Raw genomic sequence first — 15,289 nt, 5'->3', positions numbered from 1 at the left:
CTACACCACAAAGACTAATCTACAGGGCATGTGAAGACTGCAGAGGGAGCTGTGACCCCCACCCCAGAGCAGGCCTTCCATAGACAACAGCCTTAACTTTTCTGCTTTTTTGCAGAAAAGAAACTACATTGACAATGAACTGACTTACAGTGTAACAGCCACTAATAAGGAACAACAAACTGTGCACACAGCAACCTACAGAATATGTCTTTCATTTAAGAAAAGAGTGTTTTAAGTATGCCAAATCACTTAATTTGTAATTTAATAATTTAAATTGCAATCAGCAGTGGCTTCTTGAACTTCATTATAAATGTGTGCTGCTGCTGCTAAGTCGCTTCAGTCATGTCCGACTCTGTGCGACCCCATAGACGGCAGCCCACTAGGCTCCCCCGTCCCTGGGATTCTCCAGGCAAGAACACTGGAGTGGGTTGCCATTTCCTTCTCCAATGCATGAAAGTGAAAAGTGAAAGTGAAGTTGCTCAGTCGTGTCCAACTCTCAGTGACCCCATGGACTGCAGCCTATCAGGCTCCTCTGTCCATGAGATTTTCCAGGCAAGAGTACTGGAGTGGGGTGCCACTGCCTTCCCCGAAATGTGTGCTAAATCCTCACAAATAGAATCTGTGTACTGGAGAACTTTATTTATTTATATAAGTTTAAAGAGTTTTTTTTATGTGGATCATTTTTAAAGTCGTCATTGAATTTGTTACCATATTGCTCCTGTTTTATGGGTTTTTTTTTTGTTGTTGTTGTTGTTTTTGGCCACAAGGCATGGGGGATCTTAGCTCCCTGACCAGGGATGGAATTTGCACCCGCTGCATTGGAAGGTCACGTCTTAACCACTGAGTCGTGGAGGTTTATTTTAGAGAGGGGAATATCCCTATTTCTATTCTTCCAAAAGTCTTCAATTTTTATGAGAGAAATAAAACAACTGAAATCCCAGCTGCTATTTCCAGAGGTCCTCCCCATCTCCCTCTTCTTTTCTAAAAGGCAGTGAGCTGGGTCAGGTTCTCGTTGGTGGCTGGCTCTCCCTGGCCCCAGGAGACCTGCTCAAGGTCAGCCTTGCCAGTTTCAAGGAGCCACCCGACAGGCCTGGTGGAACCTGAGCTCGGAGTCACTGGCCTGGCTGAGAACTGATGTGGGAAAAGGCAGAAGTCAGAGATGCTGGCATGAAAGGAAGATAAGTCATGGACAAGAACTAGATTCCTTTCTGCAGATGACCAGCTTCATGAGACACTGAGATGGAGAAGAAGTGATGTGGAAAGCTAGCAGGCATGCCCGGTCAGGGCCATTTCACACACACACAAATGTGCAACGGTGTTTCTGCTGCCAGCAATCTCAAGTCCCCAGCACTCATGCTCTAAAGGAACAAAACTCCATCCCGAGAGGTTTTGAAAAAGGCGACTTTCTGGGAGAAAACTGACTTTATCAATTGCTTAAGTTTGATTAAGATAACAAGCAACTACAACCAAAGGGAACATTATAACCTACTTCCTGAAGTTCAATCACATGAATAATGCACAAAGGTTGGTGGCTGTGTGTCCCCAGAAGGGTGACTCACATACACATTTCACAGGAGCACTGAGCTTCTAGGCTGAAAACACTCAACAGTTTGACCCAAAGAACATGATAAGGTCATTTTACGCCTGCCTTTTCTTTTTTAGTTTCCTTAAAGAAGGGACCACTTTCAAGAAAACAATAAAGGACCCATCTTGTACTTTAAAAACGTAACAATCTTAAACGAATGCATCGAGGAGTGGTGAGAAATGTTAATGACAATAGTAATATATATTCTTCATAAGGAGACTTATTTGGCATTTGTAAACTCAGAAAAGAAGAAAGTTTTAACAAACTTTACATGTGAAAATAGCCTAAAACAACTGAAAACATTTGGACAATAAGACAGAAACTATGCTTTTCATAGCAATCTCTAAAGTACTTTTTGTCTGTTTCTAGCTTACCTAAGAGAAAACTGATACAAAAACAATTTAAAGTAACTAGCGGGCTGCCGTCTATGGGGTCACACAGAGCCGGACGCAACTGAAGTGACTTAGCAGCAGCAGCACACAATGGGAGAAGGCAATGGCAACCCACTCCAGTACTCTTGCCTGGAAAATCCCATGGACGGAGGGGCCTGGTAGGCTGCAGTCCATGGGGTCACTAAGAGTCAGACACCACTGAGCGACTTCACTTTCACTTTTCACTTTCATGCATTGGAGAAGGAAATGGCAACCCACTCCAGTGTTCTTGCCTGCAGAATCCCAGGGACGGGGGAGCCTGGTGGGCTGCCGTTTATGGGGTCGCACAGAGTCGGACATGACTGAAGTGACTTAGCAGCAGCAGCAGCAGCAGCAGCACACAGTGACTTGGCATTATTTGAGAATTAGACACAGGGACCCAGAGCTAGAGCTTACAACCTGATGACACTGTGTTAAGGACTGACAGGGTTGACTCCTTTCTCATCTCCCTGATGCAAGATCTTGCCAAACAGTAATATTGACAAAGCTCAAGACGATGCCGCTGTGAAGGTGACTCACTATCTCCTCCAGGCAGCCTATCCAGGAGGGAGGAAGAGTGGCCCTACTCTTCCAGGCCTAAGTTGCCCTGACACTTCCCGTGGCTGCCATGTGACCTCCCCCAAATCCGTAGGGCTGTGTTTGTATTCTTACTTGGGATGTGGGTAACTGAGGCTTGAGCTGAAAGCCACTGGCAGGGCCAGCAAGCAGAGGCGCTGAGGTTACGCCTGTGTCCACTCCACCTCCCACGCCCGGTACTTTCCTGGTCACCATGCACGTGTGTTCAGCTGTCCGACTCTTTGCAACTCTATGGACTGCAGCCCTCCAGGCTCCTCTGTCCATGGGATTCTCCAGGCAAGAATACTAGAGGGTACAGCCACTTCCTCCTCCAGGGGATCTTCCCGACCCAGGGGTCAAATCTACATCTCTTCTGTCTCCTGAACTGGCAGGCAGGTTCTTTACCACTGGTGTCACCTGGGCAGCCAATTCCCTTACTGTCAGGAGCCAGCCTTTGGGTGGAGGGGAGGGGGTGGTGCAGGGAATCATAAGAGGGATAAAGATGCCCCTTGTTGCTGGGGACTTGTCCTGCTTTTAGCACTTGAAAGTCTCATATTCCAGAAAACTCTGCACTTGAGGGCAACTCAAGAGGGGTGGGTTCCTGGAACAAGTGGAGTTGGGAAGACAGGCTCTATTGGAGACAACCTCCATAAAACCCACCTGTGAGCAGGTGCCTTTCTATGACCTGGGGGCTGGGAACAGGAGACGCCAAGTTTCCTCCAGCCAAAAGGAGCTCAAGGCTTTCATGTCAGAGCTTCTCACATCTGGGATAAGGTAACATGGTGATAACATTGATGGATTTCAGGGTAGATCACTGATATGTGTTGTTGGCTTTTTCTTGAATCTCTCCACACATTGTAGAATTCCACTAGGCAGGAGCTGATTCTTATCTGTCAGCCTGAGTTAGATGCTGAGACTGCTGGAGGCCAACACCATCTACCCAATAAAGTTCTGCATTATGCAATAATAAACAACTATAAAATGCGTGGTATGCTGTCCAAGTAAAAAGGTGTGTTACATATGAATGCTGGAAAAGAGGCTGGAGGAAGGCTGGCAATGAAACCAAAACATGTGGTCACTCAGGGACATGGACACCAAGGCTCAAACTTAGTGATTTCATAAGGGTTGCTTCTCACCACTTGTCAGGTCCCTGCAGACCTGTGTTAACCAGAGAGCTGCCTCTCTTTCCTAAATATTCCCAACTTCATTTGGTGACAGTGGGATCTCAGTCCCTCTGTCAAAGCGGAGGAAGCCCCTAGACACTGATCTCTGCTCAGCCACTTCCTCAGCTCCGTCATGAGAAGATGTGTCTGATTATAGGAAGCTTCCATGCTCACCATCAGGAAGGAATCTGGTAGTGGTGTGGACGTGGGACAAAGCACCCAGCGATGTCCTTTATGTTGTTGTGTTATTCTTCAGTTGCTCAGTCATGTCTGATTCTGCAACCCAATGGACTGCAGCATGCCAGGCTTCCCTGTCCTTCACCATCTCCTGGAGCTTTCTCAAACTCATGTCCATTGAGTCAGTGACACCATCCAATCATCTCATCCTCTGCTGCCCTCTTCTCCTTTTGCCTTCAGTCTTTCCCAGGATGGACACAAACATTCCATCCTCCAATACCTGCCCACCCTCTTGGCCTGTCCCCTGGCTGGCATCGAGGCTCTGCCCTCTTGACGTGACCTCCCGTGGGAGGCTGTCCCACAGAGATCTCTGTGTCCCAAACCCTGGGGTGCTTGCTGCTAGCCCCACAGCATTAGGCTAGCCAGAAAGCAGCACCTTATTCCCCAAGCACATAGCGCTTCTCACTGTTCATTCATTTCATTTTGTCTTCAAATTCATGCACTTCCAGTTATCAGGGAGATTACTAGTAACTATTAATATGACATAGCCCTTAAAAGACTGTAACTGCCAGCAGACATATCAACAACAACATGGAAACCCCTGGGAAAGAAAGTCATCATTACTGTTATTAATATTTTTGGTCCTGTAGCACCTCAATAGTGGGATGCCTTTTTTTTTTTTTTTTGCCAGATAGCAAAGTATCTGAAACCTCTGTCTCTCTGTCTTAGGGCGATACTGACATGGGTTTCAGAGAGAATCAATATCTTCTGCTCAGAATGGATCAAAACAAAGCAGTTGACTTACCTGAGAGGGGAGTAAGTGTTTGCCCAGTTGCAGGCAGGAATTGCAGGGAATCCTTGATTCCTTCAAGTACTCTCCACTGCACAAAACAGCTAAAAATAGAGGCAAAAAAGAGATGGCTATTGCTTTTCTATTTGACAAAAATAGGCAGGCTATTAACTGTATACAGGAACAGAAAATGATAATTCTTTTAAAACTTAGTCAATAAGAAAGCAAAAACAAACAGGGAAGTAAACCAAACTGTGTTAGTTCTTATATAACCACTTCATCTACAAGCTCAGTGTTCTTGCTTTGACAACTTTTTCAAGGACATATTTAACCAGAGACAGCAAGTATAAAGGTGGTGGTGGTTGTTGTTTAGTCCCTAAGTCGTGTCCAGCTCTTCGCAACCCCGTGGACTGTAGCCCGCCAGTCTCCTCTGTCCATGGGATTCTCCAGGCAAGAATATAGAGTGGGTTGCCATTTTCTTCTTCAGGGGATCTTCCCAGACCAGAGATCAAACACACATCTGTGCTGCCAAGTGGATTCTTTACCACTGAGCCACCAGGAAAGCCCCGAAAATCTGTCTGCTGCTGCTGCTGCTAAGTCGCTTCAGTCGTGTCCAACTCTGCGCGACCCCATAGACAGCAGCCCACCAGGCTCCCCTGTCCCTGGGATTCTCCAGGCAAGAACACTGGAGTGGGTTGCCATTTCTTTCTCCAATGCGTGAAAGTGAAAAGTGAAAGTGAAGTTGCTCAGTCGTGTCTGACCCTCAGTGACCCCATGGACTGCAGCCTTCCAGGCTCCTCCATCCATGGGATTTTCCAGGCAAGAGTACTAGAGTGGGGTGCCATTGCCTTCTCCATTTTCCATCAAATGTAAAAAGAGAGCAGAAGGCCTTAATCATAGTAAGGTCAAACAGAAGTGTTATATTCCAAGCCCAGATTTTAAGGGCTTCTCTTTAATGACCACAAACAAAATAAATGACTGAAGTAAATAAAAAAGCTAATTAAACAAATAAAAGAGCCAACAGGCATCCAATGCTGCTGCTGCTGCTGCTAAGTCGCTTCAGTCATGTCCGACTCTGTGCGACCCCACAGACGGCAGCTAACCAGGCTACCCCGTCCCTGGGATTCTCCAGGCAAGAACACTGGAGTGGGTTGCCATTTCCTTCTCCAATGTATGAAAGTGAAAAGTGAAAGTCAAGTTGCTCAGTCGTATCCGACTCTTCATGACCCCATGGACTGCAGCCTACCAGGCTCCTCCAGCCATGGGATTTGCCAGCAAGAGTACTGGAGTGGGGTGCCACTGCCTTCTCTGAGACATCCAATAGCAGATGATAGTTCCTGGCAATGCAGGCAGTTCCAAAAGCAATCCCTGAATTACTAAGAGCACAAGAGTTAGGAAGGCATTTTGATTTTCCTTTAAGATGCATTTTTATTTCTTATTTATTTTCTAAAAGATTTTTTCATGTGGACTATTTTTAAAGTCTTTATTGAGTTTGTTACAATATTGCTTCTGTTTTTTATGTTTTGGTTTTTTGGCCACAAGGCATGTAGTATCTTAGCTAACTGACCAGGGATTGAACCCACACCCCCTACATTGTAAGGCAAAGTCTTAACCAGTGGACCACCACAGAACTCCCAATGATGCACTTTTAAATTACTGGATATATTAAAAATTATTTTTGAATCCCATATGATATAAATCTATCGAAACAAAAATACTTTCATGCAACAATCTAGTGTGCATTCTGAGAAGCAAAAATAGGAAGAAAATACATGATAGTTTCTATTTATGACATTTATTACAGACCACAAATAAGACCACAAGTGATACTGAGTGCACGCATGCGTGCTAAGTTGCTTCAGTTGTGTCCGACTCTTTGTGACCCTATGGACCGCAGCCTCCCAGGCTCCTCTGTCCATGGGATTTCGTAGGCAACAATACTGGAGTGGGTTGCCATGCTCTCCTTCAGAGAGTCTTCCCAACCCAGGGATCAAACCCGCATCTCTTCTGTCTCCTGCATCTATAGGCAGGTTCTTTACCATTAGTGCCACCTGGGAAGCCCCTAGAAGAGGCCTAATGTCTCCAAAAACATTTTCACAGCCCAGGCAGGTTTTGGAGTGTCAACCCTGCAATACTTATCGATTGCCAATGACAGACTTCCTTCACTGCTTTTTTTCTTTTCTTAATTACTTATTCATTTAATTTAGCTGTTTCGCGTCTTGGTGTCTCTGTGGCATGTGGCATCTGAGTCCCCCGACCAGGGACTGAATCCAAGTCCTGTGCATTGCAAGGTAGAGTCTCAACCCTAGGACCACCAGGGAAGTCCCTTCCTCAGTGCTTTTGATACCACAGATGCCCAGGGAACCAGCCAGAAAGCCACCTGCAGGGAGAACTCTGCAGCGCTTCACTTCCCGGCGTCCACTGACCATTCCTCCTTTCTTTCCACTAGAACTTTCAGACCCTGTTCACCTCAGTTTCTTTGTGGAACATCAAATCTACATGGAAGGACTTTTCAACTTTAATCTGATTATCATTTTTCCTACTGTGATTATAAAACTCTAAAAGAAAAGGTTAGAAAGCATCACTTGGATAATGTTTTACTTTTAAACTATTACATGTTTTATACTCGAGTTCATGCTCACAGGCCTATTTTTGATAGGTCAGAAATGTCATTCATCAATAAAAAGCTATAGAATTATAAGAAGAAAATGTTCAAGTGCCTCAGACACTAATTTTTACTTCTTTATCTCAGAAAAACATAGATTTCCCTTCTTGTAGTTAAAAAAACTTAAGATGTGATTCATCTGAAGATGAAAGTGCAGATTTGGTTACTTTGCAACAACATAAATAACTATTTGGTGCTATCAGAATAGGAAAATGCCCCTTTCGTGTATGTTAAAAGATCTTCTGGGATATCATAGTAAATCACTACACAATATTCACACACCATTATATTAATGTTTACATCTTTAATAAAAAGTTCCTTCTAGACACAGAAAGTCTCAGGATCCAAACCTGAGAGTCAGCATCAGCCAGAACCACTTCCTTCGGCTTCCCATGACGCACAGCCTAACGAGATGCTCATAGGGAGGTTCACACAGAGTACCTTTGACAACAATAATTTACTTTTAAGACAGTCAACTTCTTAGAATGCTCTAAGGCCAAGGTAATTTAGGAAGCATTTTATGAGATTCAAAGAAGGAAAGGGGAGAGACAAGGATGGGATCACATCAATTAATTCCTCCCCAAGTGTGGGTCCAAGCCCATCTGTGGGTAGGAGGTTACTTTCCATATCTGCACAGGCAGCAGGCAAAAATGAAGAGGCAGGAGGGTTCCGGGCAGGTGAGGAAGAGCAAAGCCAGGAACTGGACCGTGCCCTCTGCCCCCTCTACACATCCTGGTGAGATGTGACCAGGGGTGTGGTTTGCATTATCGGGGCGTCCGAAGAGGAAGTCAGAGCTGGCTGCAGGGGGACTCCTCCACTGACCATCTCACCAGACACAGTATCTCAAAACTGAGATGCAGGATGACAAGGAACCGCATCCAACTTATTACAGACAACACCCTATCACCATAAATGACAAACTTTCAGAATATTCCTTGTTCTTTTTTTACAAACTATTATTTGGGAGAAAAGAGTATGCCCCAGGAAAGGATTAGGGAGGGAATTTGCAGGGGCTGGGAGGTATGGGTGGGGAGAAAACCACAGTTAGTATTCTGAAGTTGTCCTCCACCAAAGAACACACTGAACGCCTTGAGCCAGATTATAGCTTCAATTCAAAGCAATTATTTTAACCAGATTCTTAAATGGCAACGCCTGGCTTTTCAGGAGTAGGGAGATAATTCCTGACGGCTTTCAGATACCAGCAGGGTTCTCCACCGATCCCAGACGCATGGTGGCAGTCAGCCAGCCGTGTGACTGGTGACTCAATACACAAGTTTCTGTGGTCTCCACCATCTGATACGGTGAGGACATCAATTTTTAAGTCTGGGGGCTAAACAGTGGCAAGGGGGCTCTTTCCCAATAAAACAGAAACTCTGCAGAGAAGCTGTACTCTAGATACACTGAAAAGCAAACACTTCGATTGCATTTGCTTGCGTTTCTTTAAGCTCAGCCTTGGCTGTTTAAATATTTTCTTCTTCCCAATGCAACATCTTTATTAGAGAATTCAAGATTATTTCCTGTTTAATTTACAAAATCATCCAGGCAACCACAAAGAGAAATTTTTCAATGTTGTTAAACATCAGTCAAAGTGGCAAGAACCCCACCTTCTGTGATGTCAACTCCCCATAACAGCATCCCTGTTAAACAAAGCCTGAGCCAAAAATTCTGTCTGGCACAGGGCGAATACACACCTTGCAGTGTCTCTGGAAGAATGGGATATGCAAACATCCTCTACAAGAAAGAGGCTTCATGAAAACTACAGAGGGGGAAACAAAGAGAACCCATCCAAAATGAAGGCTGCACAGATCTTTGAAGAAACAATAGAGGTTACTTCTGCTGAGACCCTGCGCTGACACCAGGAGGGCCACCGCTCTGTCCTAATTAAAGTGTGATTCTCCCAACTCTCCTCCAGGGTTCATTATTCAGGAGAGTCCGGACCGGTGCAAACAAAGTCGCCCGGGTACCAAAACGCACCTCCAGAGACACCTAAATGGATGCAGCGTCGGGCTCCCCCAAACAGCAAAGAAACCAGTAAGATTCGCTCCCTAGCACTTGCACTCTAGCATCCAGGTAAAAACAAGGTTCCCGCCCCCAAGAAGCTGGTTGTTTACCAGTTCAGCCTCCTCCGGGAGAGCTTATTCGAGATGGAACGCTGGAGGGGTGCGTGACATTAACAAAAGCAAGATCAAATTAAGCAGATGACATGATGAGCACGCTTCATTTCATGCATGGCCGTGTTTTGCAGGCGAGATAAAGATGCAAAGTAATTACCATGAGCTGAAACTTTTTCCCTGAGCCCTTTCGGCAGCCAGTGACTGCCCTGCTCTCACAACAAAGACGACCGCCTTCTCCTGGGTGCCCGACTCCTTCTGTAACGTTACCAGCTAAGCACCTCGGCCGTGGCCAGGACGCAGCGGAGTATTTCTGTATCCGTGTCTCCAATGCAGCATAAAGAGTTCTGTGGAAACCTATCAAACCGGCGAGCAGCTCGGCTGGCAACCAATGAGGAGCGGCTGGGGCGGAATCCGGCACATGCTCTCTGAGGCTCAGCTGTCACCAGCGTTTAGCAGGCTGCTAATCTAATTATAGCTAGTTTGCTAGCACAGAGCGACCAGAGCCAAGCGCAGGAGCAAATTAAATTTTAATAAACGAAACCCCGCAGACAAAATCATCTTGATTCCTGTCACCGTGAGGATTGATGGGTCACCTTATAAACCAGAAGTGGTTTTTAAAGTGCATTCTTGTTTTTCTTCCAATCTAGAGAAACAAAGAGTGGTTAAATCAATGTATGGGGTGACCAGCTTCCTTCAACTTAACAGATTCCAGAGAATATGAAAAAGAATGTGTATATATAGAGAGGTATAACTGAATTACTTTGCTGTACAGTAGAACTTAACATGACACTGTAAATCAACTATACTTCAACAAAATACATTTTTAAAAAACTTATATTCCAAAGAATATGAAAAAGAAGATGCATATTTATGTATAACAACCACTTTGGTATAGTTGAAATTAACATGACACTGTAAATCAACTATACTTCAATAAAATAAATTAAAAAAAAACTTTACAGATTCCAAAGGATATAAAAATTAAGTGTATATTTATGTATAACTGAATCTCTCTGCCATACAGTAAGGTTGCTAAGAGTCGGACACGACTGAGTGACTTCACTTTTACTTTTCACTTTTATGCATTGGAGAAGGAAATGGCAACCCATTCCAGTGTTCTTGCCTGAAGAATCCCAGGGACGGGGGAGCCTGGTGGGCTGCCGTCTATGGGGTTGCCCAGAGTCGGACACGACTGAAGCGACTTAGCAGCAGCTGCAGCAGCAGAAATTAACACAGCATTGCAAATCAACTGTAAGTGTGTTAAGTTGCTCAGTCATGTATGACTCTCTGTGGCCCCATGGACTGCATCCCATCCTCTGTCCATTGGATTCTCCAGGCAAGAATGCTGGAGTGGATAGCCATTCCCTTCTCCAGGGGATCTTCCTGACCCAGGGACTGAACCCTGGTCTCCTGCACTGCAGGCAGATTCTTGACCATCTGAGCCATACTTCAGTGAAATAAATTAAAAAAAAAAAAACACCGATTTTAGCACAGAGGAATAAATAATAAATTCAGTAGTAGGATGATATTAGTGGTAGTGGTATAAAATTGGAGTTTTTATTTACCTTAATAAGCAATTTGCCACTTATTTGTCCTAAAGTGCTAACTAGTCTCTCAATATAGCTTGAAATACCATGCTAATTCCCACCCATCCTGAGAATGTACTAATCAAGGTGTCAAAAATCATCACTTTGACTACAGTGATGAATAATAATTCAGAAGCACAAGAGATGGAAAAGGGGCACCAGAAGTCACTGTAAACTAAAAAATTAAGGAAATCTGCCCACAGCACAATTTCTTGGTAAAAATAGCTTCAGAAACTGAATCTCGCGAGAGGCATAGGAGAAAAGCATGGTTTCCAACAATCAGGCTATTGGGATCCGCTATTCCCTGCTGTGTGGCACGGGGCAGGTGACTGGATGTCTCTGAGTCTCAGAGGCAATAGCGGGAAGTATCTTGCAGCATCATTGCCGGGAGCTGTGAGCACTCAGCGCTCAGCATGGACCCTGGCACAGAGCAAGTTATAAATTAAGCTGTTATTCATAGCAGCTATCTTTTCACAACACCACAGTATCTCCCTCCTTTCCTCGTACCAGACTACTCTAAAAAGAAGTATCTAAACTTCTCCAGGGCACAGCTTTGTCAGAAACACCATTTAGAAATAACCAATGGGAACAGAATCTAGAAAGAGGGTACTGATGAAACAATTTTCAGGGCAGTAACGGAGACACAGACATAGAGAACAGACTACGGAGATGGGTGGGGGAGGGAGGAGAGGGTGGGACGACCGGAGAGAGTAGCATGGAAGCAAATACACTGCCGTGTGAAAAACAGCCAGCCAGTGGAAACTTGCTGTTTGCCTTGGGGAACTCAAACCACGGCTCGGTAACAACCTAGAGGGGTGGGAAAGGGTAGGAGGTGGGAGGGAGGTTCAAGAGAGGGGACATATGTATACCTATGTATAATTCATGTTGATGCATGGCAGAAACCAAAGCAATATTGTAAAGCAATTATCTTTCAATTAAAAATACATTTGAAAAAGGAAGTAATCAATGGTGACAAGCCAAGAGCAGACTTGATAGCACACAGAACCATTACTGGTATTCACTGTACTAACAAACATTACTTCCCCTCCTTCTTTTTGGATATGTACTATTCACTAACCTCAGCTGACTCTATATGAACCAATCTCAAAAGGAATTGTTGGGAAATGAGGGATTATAATTTCATTTTGTGAGTGATTTGTAATATAGATTAAATGCTATTATAAATCTAAAAAGGGCTTCACTGGTGGCTGAGATGGTAAGGAATCTGCCTGCAATGCACAAGACCTGGGTTCAATCCCTGGGTGGGGAAGACCCCTTAGGAGAAGGGAATGGCAATCCACTCCAGCATTCTTGCTTGGAGAATCCTATGGACAGAGGAGGCTCATGGGCTACAGTCCATAGAGTCACAAAGTTGGATATGACTGAATGACTAACCACATACATCTGAAAAAGTATTTTCAATGGGATATAAATTGAGAAGGTTTGTAATGAGACTGATTAAATTTAAAATGACACATTTATGTGAAAAGGGCTCACAGTGGAGAGGATAGCTAGTCAAATGCAACTTTTATCCTTTTATCTTCCAATATGTTCCTCAAAATTAACAGTCCTTCAATCATATTAACCAAATCTCTTAAAACTTCTTTTTCATAATTCCCCCAAATCGGTATATGTTCTACCAATCCAAGTTCCAATCCAGTGATAACATGCAAACTTCTCATTTCTGTAACTTTGCTGTGTTTTGTTTTTTCTTTGAAAACCTTTACAAAACACTGACATGCTCAACCTGCCTTCAGCACATGCATAATGCTTGTTAAGTGTAGCAGTAGTATGTGTGTGCTCAGTCGTGTCTGACTCATTTGTGACCCCTTGGACTGTGGCCCACCAGTCTCCTCTGTCCATGGGATTTCCCAGGTAAGAATACTGGAGTGGGTTGCCATTTCTTTCTCCAGGGGATCTTCCCAATCCAATGATCCATCCTGCTTTTCTTACGTCTTCTGCGTTGTTAGACGGGTTCTTTACCACTAGTGCCACCTGGCATTATGATTTGCTGTGAGGAACCAAATCCTCCCAGAGATTAATTAGTAGCTGTGGGGGAAAAAAAATTACTATGGGGCATCCTTCATCCTTCCCTCTTTGGGTACCACAAACTGTATGAGAAATAATCCAAGGGAAGGAATATCATGGCCGATAAATGTCAGAGCAAAGCACAGAGAATCCTGGTCTATACATCAAAGAGTGAAAAACTGAGGAAATGCAGACATAGACACCAACCGTGAGAAAATATAATAGACACAAATTTCTTTAAATGACTGTCCCAGGTGCTACTTCGCAGCAGAGCCTGCATGGATTATCAAAGCGGGATCACCATTATCGGGAGCTAAAACTCCAAGAGGAATTGGCTTCAGTGATTTGGCCTAAGGCACAGATCCCTGGAGGCTGCCAGCATCCAGCCTGGTACCACTCGCAGGCATTCATCTGGGAATGCCAACAGCTCTGCCTTCCTCTTCACGGAACAGACTGCTGGCTCAAAAAGGGGCACTTTTAAAAAGCTGTTTGATTAATTTGTCTCATGCCTGTTTGGTGTAAGACATTAAACACACTTTGTAAGAGAAAGAAGCAATAATCCCTTCTTAGGTCTTATCTTTCAACACTGAGAGCCCATATATTAGTTCGAAACTGGGTAACAGTTAATTGCCGATCATTCTGTCTTTAATTTTTGGCTGTGCTGGGTCGTCGCTGCTGCACGAGAGCTCTTCTCTAGAGGCGGCGAGCAGGGTCTGCTCTCTAGCCGTGGTGCACAGGCTTCTCACTGCAGTGGCTTCTCTGGTCGCGGCGCGCAGGCACCAGGGCCCTTGGGCTTTAGCAGCTGTGGTGCACGGTGCGTGTTGCTCTGTGGCATGTGGGATCTTCCCAGACCACGAATCAAACCTGGGTCCCCTGCAGTGGCTGGCAGATTCTTAACCAGTGGACCACCAGGGAAGCCCTGCTGATCATTCTTCTTATCACTCTTCTGGGGGAACCTAGATCATTTTCTTCCAATGATCCTCGTTTCCTAGGAGTGGTGAAATGAGATGAAATGGCAAGGAGCAAGGAGACAGAAGGACTCGGGAACCTGCAAGGAGGCCAGTTCTGGAGATACTGACACGAGGCTTGCTTTGCCTGGGCGGTAGCTGTCACCACATTAAGGTGCAGAAGCCCTGGGCACCCCCCGTACAAATAGCTGAAACACACTGCATCGTCTCTACGCTGACGATCTAGGGCAGCTCATAGCTGCTCGGGGAGGGACTTCCTAGGACCCACTGGCCTGGCGTGGTGGACAGCATGAGTCAGCGATGACTGACCACAGTGCCAAGATCATGGGTGTTCTCCCAGGGACCACCTCCCCATTTCCTTGGGCCACTTGCCTGCCATATCCCCCAGTACAGATTTACATGGTCCCAACCTCTTGGACTGTTTGTCACTCCAGCCCGCTCAGTGGACTACAGAGGGCAGTACTCTGGACTTTGAAATGGCTTTATCACAGGTCCATTTTTCACTGGATCAGCCCAGGGGTGCCCATTTCCCTGAGAGTGTGCCTGCTTCTCAGGCCTCAGAGTAAGGGATCACGTGGTGGAAGAAGAATAAAAAAGCTTTTAGGTGGAGGTGTTTGTGTGTGCTTCAGTCAGGTCCGACACTTTGCGACCCCATGGACTGTAGCCCGCCAGGCTCCTCTGTCCATGGAATTCTCCAGGCAAGAATACTGGAGTGGGTTGCCATGCTCTCTTCCAAGGGACCTTCTCAACCCAGAGATCGAACCTGTGTCCCTTGTGTTTCCTATATCACCAGGCGGTTCTTGACCACTAGCGCTACCTAAGAAGCCCTTAAGTGTAGGACTAATCCTCAGAAAGATTTGTTAGTCACTCAGTTGTGTCCAATTCTTTGTGATCCTGTGGACTGTAACCTGCCAGGCTCCTCAGTCCATGGGATTCCCCAGGCAAGAATACTGGAGTAGGCTGCCATTCCCTTCTCCAGGGGAACTTCCAAACCCAGGCATTGAATCCAGGTCTCCCACATTGCAGGCAGATTCGTTACCATCTGAACCACCACGGAAGCCCCCCCCGCAAAACTTACACACACATAATTCACATCTGCTGTGTCTCATTCGCTCCTTCTGGCCTCTAGCACCTGGGGCCAGGGTGTGGAAGGCCCAAGTGCCAACAGTCTGGTGGTTCCATTTTGTTTTTCTTTTCACTAAAACCATGTCAAAGCTATGGTTTTTC

The 15,289-nt window shown here is 45.3% G+C and overlaps 1 protein-coding gene across 5 annotated transcripts in view; it reads right to left on the bottom strand.

The window, feature by feature from the left end:
* FAM110B (family with sequence similarity 110 member B) overlaps positions 1-15,289 on the bottom strand; it is a 144,464-nt gene that overhangs the window by 64,239 nt on the left and 64,936 nt on the right. For 3 of the 5 annotated variants that reach the window (XR_011259227.1, XR_011259228.1, XM_069601025.1), the window contains exon 3: positions 4,717-4,805. The exons of 1 other annotated variant lie outside the window; for it this stretch is intronic. The gene's annotated coding sequence lies outside the window, so the exon portion shown is untranslated. Of the gene's footprint in view, positions 1-4,716; positions 4,806-9,637; positions 9,846-15,289 lie in introns of those variants that run through there. One more of the 5 variants, XM_069601026.1, reaches the window with a different exon arrangement.

Source organism: Ovis canadensis, chromosome 9 (genome assembly GCF_042477335.2).
Source record: "Ovis canadensis isolate MfBH-ARS-UI-01 breed Bighorn chromosome 9, ARS-UI_OviCan_v2, whole genome shotgun sequence".
In the NCBI taxonomy this organism is placed as follows: Eukaryota; Metazoa; Chordata; class Mammalia; order Artiodactyla; family Bovidae; genus Ovis; species Ovis canadensis.
Note: the sequence above shows the minus strand (reverse complement) of the source record. Positions and strands in the feature narration are given on the sequence as shown.